An 11,952-nucleotide genomic window follows, 5' to 3' on the forward strand; every position below is an offset into this window, starting at 1 on the left:
AGAGCAAATGATCATATTAAATCGGGTAAGACACTTCACTATATGTGCCATGACTGAGAACTGACTGGAGATATATTTTCACCCCCACATATACCTTTTTGAAATACTGAAGGCATTTATTACTCACTGAGTATGAGGGACACGCATTAGCACCATGGAGTTTAGATTTATACCTTCTTTCGGTACCTTTTTTTAAAGCAATTGAGTTGATTACTTAGAAGTCTTTGGCAGGGCTGTTAGTATACAGGCTCCCAACACAGTCTTAATTTTCTTTCTTTTTACTAGCAGATTGCTAAACATTATCATTTGACAATAAAACAATATAGAAAGCTTTCCGCAATGTTTTTCCTACAAAGATAGAGTTGTTTGAACCCTAGAACTCCTGTCAGGTTTCTGACAAAGTTCTCTGCTAGTCAAATTATAACCGTGAGTCTCTCTGACACATTAAATAAAAAAATACATTCTGTTTTTGTAAAGCATGTAAGAATATTGTGATAATAGAAAGGTAGCTTATATACCTCACTAAACTTATTTCTAAAGCTATCATTCTTCAAGTACAATAGTTGACATTCACTAACAATGCCTAAATGCCACATCTTTTATATCCAGCTTTGACATTGAATGCCTGTGTCTACAACCTTAGCAATCAACACTTTTAAAACTTTACTGAGTTGAAACCTAGATTCTAGCTCCTGCTCATAGAATTTATCTGTTAACTATATAATGAAAAAAAAAAAAAAAGTGAAAGCAATCCAGTGGTGAATCCAAGAAGCCTTCTCATATTCACTGCATCTCAGAGTGATGCTCTTTGGTTATTCCTCTCTCAAACTTACTTGTTGCACTGTAAAAACACTAACCTGTTGTTTCTGTAGGACACTGGAGTTATTAATTAAAGATGGCAGACTAAGACATCAGTGCTTCCCCTGTCTGCACAACCCTAAGCCCTTAGAAGTGCCTGCAACCACTATTACTGTCCTTTTAAAGAGAATAAGCGCCTCTTGTAGGTGTCTACTCCTGTAAAAAGGACACCAGATTTCTGGCTCCTGAGTGTAAAGGTACTTTGAATGTACAGCCCTGAGTCAGTCTTCCAAACCCTTAAGAGACGCAAGATTTCAGACAAAACACTGTACATCCGACATTTTCTGTTCAACAGCTTGCTGCAGCCACTCAAGGAGCAGCTAGTCTTCTGACCAGACCTCTAAAAACAGTTTCTCCATGAAGCACAGAGAGCTGAGGTACTCTAACTTGGCAGACTAGATCGGACTGCTTAACTTCCCTAAATTAAAATGCATGCCTGAACATACTTGGTACATCCAGAAAATTCCTAACCACATACAACAAAAGCAGCCAGTGATAAATATACATTTATTAAAGAGCATCTTCAGCTCATTTGCACACTGACTTCAGCACACCAGTGAATAAGGAGAGCAAGGACAGTCAGGAAGCAAAATACCTTGTAAATCAGTATTAAAAATGACATTACAATAAAGCAATAAAGGGTACCTAATAAACAACAGAAAAAGCTATCCAGATTGTAAAGCAGATTAAATTAGCTTCCCAAACCTGTGTAGTGACACTTATACCATTAATCCACAGAGAAAGTATAAATGACACACTGAGAGGACTATAGAGACAGTCATTACCTGTCTACATATATACCAAGAAATTGATTCACCACATTGCTGGATTTCAACCAAATAACTGGCCAACCTAAGAAAATTCCTCACAATAAAGCACCTTTATATGATAATTTAGCTACAAGGCAAGATATACGTCTATTACATGAAGTGATTATTGACTACGAGAAGCTTTCAATTTAGCAGAAAATTACTCTGTATAAGAGCTCTCTAGAGCTAGTGACAAAGGTTACATTTTGCTCTTTTAACACACAGTAAAAGAGAGTGAGGCTTCCACTGGCCTACTCTATATCAAATCATCAAAAAATGGAAAGAAAGTTAACTAAGGATAAAATTCTTCACAGGGGTTTTCACATTCTGTCCAGAAGTTAATTACCTCCACCTTCCCCTTACCCCCCGCAAAGGAGTGCACTGGAAATAAAATTAGTGGAATCTGAAATTCACTGACAGTATTCTCATCAGCTAAACATATACTTTAACCATGAAGATTTCATGTTAATGAAGATGCAAAATTCACTGAAGTAATAAGAAATTAACATACTAAATTTTGCTAAGTTAACTGTAAATCAGAAATAAACTATTTTAAAACATACAAAAATTATATTCTTCACCCATTTAAAGTAAGTATAAATTATTTGAGATTTTTACCAACTGTACTACAAGAAATTAAAATATGGAGGATAGATAGGACAATAAGAGAGTTTGAAAATTGAGCCTAAAACTTGTCGCCTTGAAACTTTAAAAGGTTTGAATTTAAATCCACTTACAAAAAAAAAAACCAAATTCCACTTAAAGAATCTCTTTATGTCTGCTTTTTATTAACATTTTAATAACTTCAGGGAAAATCTGGAAAAAAAACCCAAACCAAAACGTTCACAAAATAAAAATAATGAAGAGAAATTACTGGTCCAGCAGAAAAGTAAAACTTTAGCTTCCAGTCTGAAGCAGTTTAGCATTCAGCATTTTCAGAGTGGATTTCACGTTCAATGTGCTAAGAAAACATATGCATGTAGAGAACTTTTTTTTTAAAGAGACTTTTTTGTTTACCGGGTATGATTTGGTTTAATAATGAGATACTACTAGAAGTGAAGGATTACATATCTGGAGTAAATGTGGCATTTTATTTAACTACAGATGGTTTCATGAAGGAGAGTTCTGAGAAACAAACTGAAAAGAACAAGGCATTTGATTACTGTATAAAATGTGAAGAAAAGGATGTTTTCAACACAGTTTTTCATCAGCAATCCTAGCCAAAGTACATGTTGTACACACTGTCAAACCTCAAATCCTGTACACCCTTAAGTCATCAATTAAAGTTAATTTCTCATAAAAACCATTTTCACAGCAGTGACAATAATAAAATATTAAATAAAGACGACCTCTCACTGTAATATCTACAATACACAGTATATTTGGTAGCTTTTGTTAGAGTTCTGAGGACCAGAGAGTAAGCTGCAGTAGCAAAACCACACAAAAATACATGCAATTTTTACTTTGTAGTGTTACACTACCCTTGTACTTCCTTGCAAAAGTGATTATAATGGAAAAAGACTGACCATTGATTTTGAGGAACTGCAGGTATAATACAATATATTAATTCTGCACATTACATAGCATAACCACTTAGAAGACAGTAAATGCAGAATTTAGACAGGTTTGGTATTCTTCACTGTGGATGGCACAAAGATGAAATATTTTGTTTTGTAAAAATGAAAGCTCATAATAGTGGCTTGAATGTCTAATTCCTGAAATACCTTGCTTATAGGACACATACTTTCCCCCATTTAGCAGTGTTTCTACTGTGGTTATTAAGGGCTTTCAAACAAAAAAAAATCTCCTACTGACATTTAAACTTCTATTGTGAGTCCCCTCAGCATCCAGACTTGGCAAGCTTTAAACATGTGAAGACATTTATTCACCATCTTAGATTACAGAAGAAATGCTAGGAAAATGTAGGATAACTTCAGGAAGGGTTTTTTTGTTGTCAACTTTGTTATTCTTTGAAACTACTGGAGGTCCAATATGCAATATTATTTTCTGCAGCTTACATTTTACTGTGTATGTTTTGTCACTGTAGATATTTTACAAACATGATAGGTATTTCAAAAATGCTGTCTTATAATAAGCAAGGATATCTTCACTACAGTGAAGAAATACAAACAAGATATTCACTGAAATGCAAATTGACATAAACCTAGAAGTGGCCTCCCAAAAGTAAGATTGAGATGAATTACCATGACAGTGATGAAATAGTCTTATACCTATGCACCCAGTGTGCATATTTTTCCTAGGTAAGTTGACAAGTGTTTCATGTGGCTAAAACTCTACTGGATTCAAACTGGCTTTCAGGAAAAAAAAAAAAAAAAGGAATATGCTTCTTGCATTATTCTGAGCAAGTGTAACTTCTGAGCACAACTCTTAAGCAGATCATAATTTAATGAAGAACAGATCATAATTACTAATGAAGAACAGATCATAATTACTAATGGAGAAACAATTTTGGTCAATAGACAGTATTTTAATCTGAAAAACACTACCTTGTTTCTGCATCTTTTCCTAGTGATTTACTCCTTCTATGAGAAACTTAAGAAAGAAGTGCTGCTACACAGGTTTCACAATAAATCTTTTTCCAGACTTACAGGTTATTCACAAAAAGGATTGTCTGAGACTCAGGTTTGGCTCCCGAAATATCAACTTAGGAATATTTCTATGGGGAGGTAAAGGGCAATGAGACAGTCAGACAAAGGCTCAGAAAAAAGGATAGCCACTCAACTCACAAAGCTCAGGATACAGAACTCAGGCCTGACCACAGTGAATTCAGTTACAAGTTGTAAATGCAGATAGCTACAGTAATAGCAGGACACCTGAGAACAGAAGAGACCAAAATAGAAGACCTAGAGGGAAGACATGTTGGCTGGCTGGAGAAAGTAATTGTAGTAAAGAAAAGCAGCAACAGAAAATTTCTGTAGCAAAAAAATTACAATAGCTAGCTGCACACTGCTTACTGTATACCAAGAGTTATTAACACATAAATAGCAAATAGGATCCTCAGTATGTGATCTGAAAGCCATGAAATTCCCCATACTAAACAGATGGTAGAATGGTGCATGGGTGAGTGAAAAAAAACCCCAAAACCCAACTCATGAAAAAAATGAGAAAGCTTAAAGTTTAACTACATTTTCTGAAATTCCCAATAGCAACACATATTGTTACATGGTTTTTTACTTCCACAAATGCATCCATTTCGAAAAGACAGGGGAATCTTATGTCCAACATAGGGATATAACAGAATCTGTACTCATCAAACACACATGCCGTGTAGCACAAGAGCCCTGTCCTGCTTTTGAACTAGGTCTCTAGATCTCATGGAAGAAGAGAGCAGATAAAAGATAACAATGAAACCATCACAAAACCTTCTGATTATGGAATACAGATGATACCAAGCATGAGGCAGAAATTCTACAAATCTTTATTCTGATGACAGTGGGGGCTAAAGCAGATTCCATCTCCACCCCTAGTTTGCACCCTCATTTGCACCAGCAAAACTACCTGCAGGCATTGAGGTAATGTTGTTAAAAATGTTAACGTTTTCTTTTTTCAGGTTTTTTTGCACAACAGAATTACTCATTTTAGATTGGTTGGTTGTGTGCATAGTCCTCTAAATAATTCAGTTGAGAAGGTTGTTAGAGAATAGAAAAGAACAGCCAAAGAATTTGAAGAATTTAACTTTTCCATCATGAAAAATATGTACAGATTCAAGGTTTCAAATGTCATGTTGTTTTTGAAAATCAGCTGAAGATATTCAGTCAGGAAAAGAAAAGATTCTACATGAAAGTCTTATAATGAGAAAAAAAAAGCCTTGGAAATACCAGTTTTCCTTTCACTAACAGTTTCTCATTCACTGCCTGAAGATAGATACTCTTCCTGTAACTCTTTACCATTATGACAACTAGTAGCTGAACCAAAAATTGACAGAATCTTTCACAATATTACTCTACATGACACTAGCAGCAGTGTGAAATTGAGTGTGATCACAGCATCAGTCAATTCTACTGGTTCAGGGAGTTTTCAGTTTAGGTCAGTTTTATCTTCTGTCCTCAAGTTTTTCAATCCCAGGGTAAAGAAAACTAAGAAACAAAAGACTATAAAAAGGAAACAAGGGCAGAAAACTTTAGAAATTACTAAAAGCTCTTCCAGTTCTCCAAAAACACAAACCCACACAGCATAAGGTAAACCTTGCATATAAAGAGTAGCTCTCCCCCACCTAGCTTAAACCTAAAGAAGCCTCGTACTGCATGTCCTGTAGAGCACATCACAAAGTCTTAAAGAGACAAACTTCATACCCAACTTATGTCTTACTCCAAAAAAAAAAAAAAAGTAGTGGGAGTTTTCAATTAAAAAAAAAAATCCAAACATTTCACCCCCGCTTGGTGACTAACCGCTTTGCCCCAAGAACTTCTGACAACATGGTATTTTAAAGCCTTCTCTAACTGTTCTTTTCTTACCACTCCTCCTTTTCTTCTTTATGTTAAATCCAATCCTCACTCCTTCAGTTCCTACTGAACTACAACCACTTGTTTTCTCCCTTGATTGTTGTAACAGCTGGTGCTAGTTTGCCCATCAGTCTCATGCAATCTCTTCTCATTCTCTTTCTGTAGTTTCTTCCCCATTTTTTTGCATGACAAATCAGAAAGCATATCTGAGAAAATACTCACCAAGTTACAAGTATTTACTAGCGAGCCTAAGGAAGGGTGGTAACATCCAACCGTTACTCTAGCCTCGGTGTAGCTAATCCTAGCTAGTGCTGAAGTAAACCCTAACTAGTCAGTCTTTAAGAAAAAAGTAAAATCAAATCTTCATTCTTGAGCACTTTACAACAATCTACAATTCTTTTTCCCAGGGCCGCATAAGCCACAGTAAATCTTTTGCAAAGTGGAGTAAAATTAATTAGTCTTGCAGCTGCAAATGAACATATTTTATTTCCTACTGCAATGGAATAGGAATACATTTGCAGTTTAGTCTGAAAGGCAGCTAAAAATCCAATTAAATTATCAGCAGCTTTTAAGTGAATGGACAGTACCCTTCTTACCTGTGATACCTAATTCACAGGCTATCCTGAGCCTGCACCCTAAATGAGCAAATTTGCTGAAATTAAAATAAAAGGTATGAATCTTTCTTGACTACTGCTTCTTCACTTCAAAGCTCGATTTCCCCTTAGACCATCAGCTAGTCCATTTTGATTCTCATCCGTTTATTTCATCCCTTTCACTGTAGGAAATAGTTAGAAATACTTAAAAATTACTGTGGTAAGACTTGTATGTTCCTTGAATATAGACTTTTATTTCAGTCTAAAATTAGGTTTAGTGATCTCTGCTGTCCAAGAACAAGCTATACCCCAACGATTTACAGTGTTTAGCATATAACTGGAACAGTATTATATACAGTTGCTTATAAGGTGTCATAAGGTGTGACTTACTGCACACATCCACCAAAATGAAAACAGTATTTTCTACAAAAAGAAAAGCATTAAACAGACTTTTCTTGCATTAAGATTATGCTTCGTATCTCCTGTTATATCAAGGTGTAATCCTAAAAGTAGAAGCAGGCCTCATCATCATATTAAACATGTATGTAGCAACTGCAGGAACAAGTTTTGAACGGCTTTTCTCACTCACAACATAAAGAAGCGCAATTTCTGATGATTTTCCTAGCAGTTCAAATTATTTCACTTGAAATCATACAGATAATGGTCAGTCTACAATAAAGTGAAATTGAGTACCAAGATAATGTCTCTCAGAGCTAAGTTGGTGGTGTTTCAGTCCAAACTTCAACATGATTCACTCCTGCTGTGACCCATGGGCAATGTCCACTGTCAATCACCACATGCTTCATCCTTCTTCCTCACCCAACTTGCTCTAAAAGTGGATAAATAAAACCTCAGTCCTTACTGTCTGGCTGTCTTCTGACTGTGCTCTGTTCCCTGCCCTTGGAAACAGCTGATGTTCTTTTGAACACCATTATGGATGGCTACATCTCAATGTTACCCTGTTCTAAGGAGAACAGGCTTACAACACAAAGGTAGAACGGGTATGGGAGCAGTACCTCAGCCAGAATGATTTGCCACCACGTATTTCTTCAGAGATGAAGTCCATTTGATTTTTAACACCACTTTAAAGATGAGATGACTCCCAAATACTAAGAACTGTCAATGCATAGCTGTCTATCTTAAGGGAAGAGCACCTTGAACACTTCCCCTCCTCTTCAAAATGCTGCTACTCCTATTCCATAGGGACTCCCTAGTCCATAGGGATCCAGATCATATAGAGTGAGATGGCTGTGAATCTGCTCTCAGCAGATCTGCACTGTCAAACAGTCACGATGCCATATTCTGGAACACAGCTCACCTTTCTTGGTTTCTTTTACCCTTGGAGGAGGTAAAAGTTTCAGCTGGCAGAAGTCTTGGGTATTGGTACGGACAAGGACTGGAGTAGACAGTCACCATGTGTGTAACTCCACAGATTTCTGTAAACTGTCCTTGCATTCATTCAATGAAGGGAAAGAGATGCTGCTCTCATTAGATTGCTCTAACAGAAACATGATGACCAGATTTCTCTGGGCATTTTATAGCGCCCTATTTAGGACTTTTGAGGAAACACTTCCCATTGAAGAAGCTATACTGAAATATGCTTGTTTGCTGAAAGTATGTTTGCTTAGCCATAGAACTTTCATTCAACAGGAGAACATTATGCTGTTGTAGCATATGATTCCGTTTACATTACCGCCTAATTAACACTGGAACATTTATCAGCTATTAAAAGAGACATTCTCAAGAGTTCTAGATTTCAGCAGAGATCCCAGGCAGACTTTCTTTCATGTAATACTTCACAGTTACAATTTGAATCAACAAAACTAAATTATCTTTGACTCAATTAGTGTTTCTAGAGGAAAAGTATTTACACATATTGCATGCTGATCTTTCTACATGCTACAGTAAAAGATACTTCCTGTGCTTTAAAAGAACATTTGCAAGTTCAGTCTTATTTTTTAATAGATGGAGTACAAGTTACTTGGGGTAGAAGGTACGAGATAAATTAAATGTCTAAAGCAGCTTGTAAAGCAGATAGTGTCTCTTGCTAAGATTAATTAAATAATTAAGTCTAGTTTTCACACAGAAAGCATATATAAGCATACTTAGGCACGTAACAGTGCACGTGTGTGCTAAACCAAGAACACTGTCCTCTCTTTGATAAAATGTTAGTCTTCAAAAAACCTAGTCCTAGACTATCCATTATTAAATTCCTGAATGCATAGTCCAGAATTAACAGGTCCACGTGTAAGACCTGGTTTCTTTACAGACCTGAATGAAAGAATGCAATTTCAGAAGTGAGAACATATTCATGACTTAACAGAGCTGCAAGTCAAGTCTTGTATGAAATTATCTTTACTGCACAAATAAAAGCATAATTTAATGCTTTAGTCATTCTGATAATTTGCAAACTGTGACTTGGCTAAATCTATAGAATGTATTTGTTTATAACTTCAGTTTCTATCTTTATTGCAGTAAAATGATGTTATAACAGAAAAAAAAAATCTCAGCATATATGAAGGCAACATATTTTTAAAATCCCCGTAAGTACTGGCTTCCAGAACTGTTATTCCAGTATCTATCACAGGTAATAATTATTATTAGCTACACTAGAAATATTCTCAAGTACTGAATTTCAGAGACTCTTCACCTCAGTGCATTAATAAATATTTTGCTTGTTTCTTAACTATGTGTTTTACCTGGTATGAGTTTTAGCTGCAGCTTCCAAGTCAACCATGAGGTATTTTAGTCTTACGACTTTACTGTTATGATAGAGGCATGTGCCCAGAAGCTGACATTCTCTCATTTAACAAGAAATGTATGGTAATTATACAGTATTTAAGAACCTATTTCCCTTCCACCCAATATTAAAATTGCATTTTCCAAGATTGAAGTTCTCAGGTTTATCCATATGGAATGATCAGTTTAGTAATTACAACATTTCTAGAAACTGTGTGTAAAACACTGGTATGCAGTTTTTAGAAAGTGTCAGAAGAGCAGAATGGAATTTCCATTCTAGAAAGGACAGTAAGTTTAACATTACTATAACAAATGATAGGGTGAAAGAAAGATTTCAAGTGCTACAAATTGGAAGCAATACAAAAGAATATGCTTAATAATGCCAGGGAACCTTCTTACATAGATTTAAAGAAAGAGCACTGGGACAGATCAGGGGAAAAGTATGTGCATGTTATACAGAAGAAATGAGTCTCTGTTTCACTAGAAGGATTTTAAAAGCAGAGTTGATTTTCTTGTAAAACTTATGCTGGTATCATTTTAATAAAATATATGGAAAATATATAAATAACCTCCCACCCCAGCCAGCATTATACAGTCTAGTACGTCATGGAGAATATTTTTTAGAGTTTCAGAGTTGTGCTTTCTTCCCCTCAAAAAAAACCCCTCTACAGCATTTTCTCACTCTCCATGTTTTATTAAAGACACATAACAAACCCAGATGTCAAGACATCAGTGTTTTGTAAATCTCTGATAACACATTCAGCTATTTATCAGCTCTGTGGAAAGTCATACTTTTGTTCTGAAGGGAATCCAAACTTAACATTAATCACCATCTTCATTTAAACTAATGTTTTTACAGGAACTGAGGAAAAACCCAGAAGTTCTATTGTTCTAATTTTTGAGAAACACTCATTTGGACAGCATAGACTGGAATTCAGGTTCAGAAGCAGCAATGCTCGTAAGAAATATGTGAATACTTTGGCGTGCAAGAATAAAGGAAGTGTTTGAGAAATGTACCTATAATGAAATTGTATCTATAGTGAAAAGAGCAAGGTTGGGATACAACACAAAAAGATTTCTAAGTGACATCCATAGCACCCAAAACAAGAAGAAAATAAATTACTTTCACAATTATGAGGATAACTTTTGTGAAGCTCACCACTTTCACCGACTTGAGAGACACATACTCCAAGCCCTTTCAGTACTCAGACCAGCATTTCAGGAGTTTATTTATGCATTTTTATACCTCAAAGGACCACAAAACTAAGCTGGTGACATAACTCAAGATTGACTGAATAAAGCATAGGTATATGAAAGTCCAGACATACTTTAAAATCTTAATTATATGCTATTCTCTACAGTAGTTCTTAATATAGAATATCCTATTTGATTTGTGTAGTTAATCTCTTATTAAATTCATTTTCTGGCACTTTCCTTAAGTATATGTCTTTGATTAAGATAATGGAAAACATTTTGTCTCTGGAAAAAAAAAAATACCGCAAACGTAAGATTACATTGTGTTGCTTCCTGTTATGCCAACTTTATTACATTAAGAAAACTTTTACAACAAAATGCAACAAGTTTATGCAGTCATTTTATGAGTTTCTCGTAGAACATTTTCAAGTTGTGCAAGAAACATGAGAAATGTGGAGAACCAAGAGTTTTGAAAATACAGTTTAACTGCCAGTTATTTATCACTTCATTACTGAAGTACAGTGTTTAACCTAGAATGTTATTATTAAAAAACAAAAAATACTACCTTAGCTGTTTAGTTATTAAAGGATGACAAGAAAAGTGTTGCTACACCATCCCATATCCAGTCTCCGCAATATCAAATAGCAATTATTTCCAATCAGTGTAAGTGGCATAGAGAGATATAAAATTCAAGTATTAAGTGGTTAGTAGCGTAAAATTCACATTCAACTATCAATTCAGTCAAATTATGTCAGTTGAAGATGGAAGATTATTTCATTGGACAATATGTAAAATATTGCCCTCCCTTAGATTTGTTTCACACATATTTCTACACCATTTAGCTATATTTACTCATTAAAGGAAAAGTGATGAAAATCCAGCCTTCTCTTAACCAGTGCTCTAAAACTGGGCAAAAGCTGTCCCAGTGCTGCTGGCCAAGCTAACACCTTAAGCTCTTTCAGAAGTGATACTATCACTGTAATATAATTATTAAACATTCTAACACTCTATTCAGCTCCCTGGAAAAGTGGAGCTTCCTATTTTAAGAAAACCTGCCCATTTAAATGTCATTAACTATCCAATTAGTACAGTCTGTTCCTTGCTAGCTGCCGAGTATTGGGATGATCTTTTAATTGTTAGCCACTATTGAATAATTTTAGCAATTAAGCTTTTATACATTCTGTGATAATTAAGACAGACTACCCCTCGAATCTGATCATTTTCCAATACATAGTGACAAACAGAACGACGATCAATGGTAGAAAAAACACGCGTGTGACCAGGGGTAACGCTAAC

General features: G+C 35.3%; 1 protein-coding gene across 22 annotated transcripts in view; it reads right to left on the reverse strand.

Moving 5' to 3' along the window:
- TENM3 (teneurin transmembrane protein 3) overlaps positions 1-11,952 on the reverse strand; it is a 1,328,112-nt gene that overhangs the window by 1,314,891 nt on the left and 1,269 nt on the right. The window lies entirely within an intron of this gene.

This window comes from Corvus hawaiiensis, chromosome 5, assembly GCF_020740725.1.
Source record: "Corvus hawaiiensis isolate bCorHaw1 chromosome 5, bCorHaw1.pri.cur, whole genome shotgun sequence".
Taxonomy (NCBI): domain Eukaryota; kingdom Metazoa; phylum Chordata; class Aves; order Passeriformes; family Corvidae; genus Corvus; species Corvus hawaiiensis.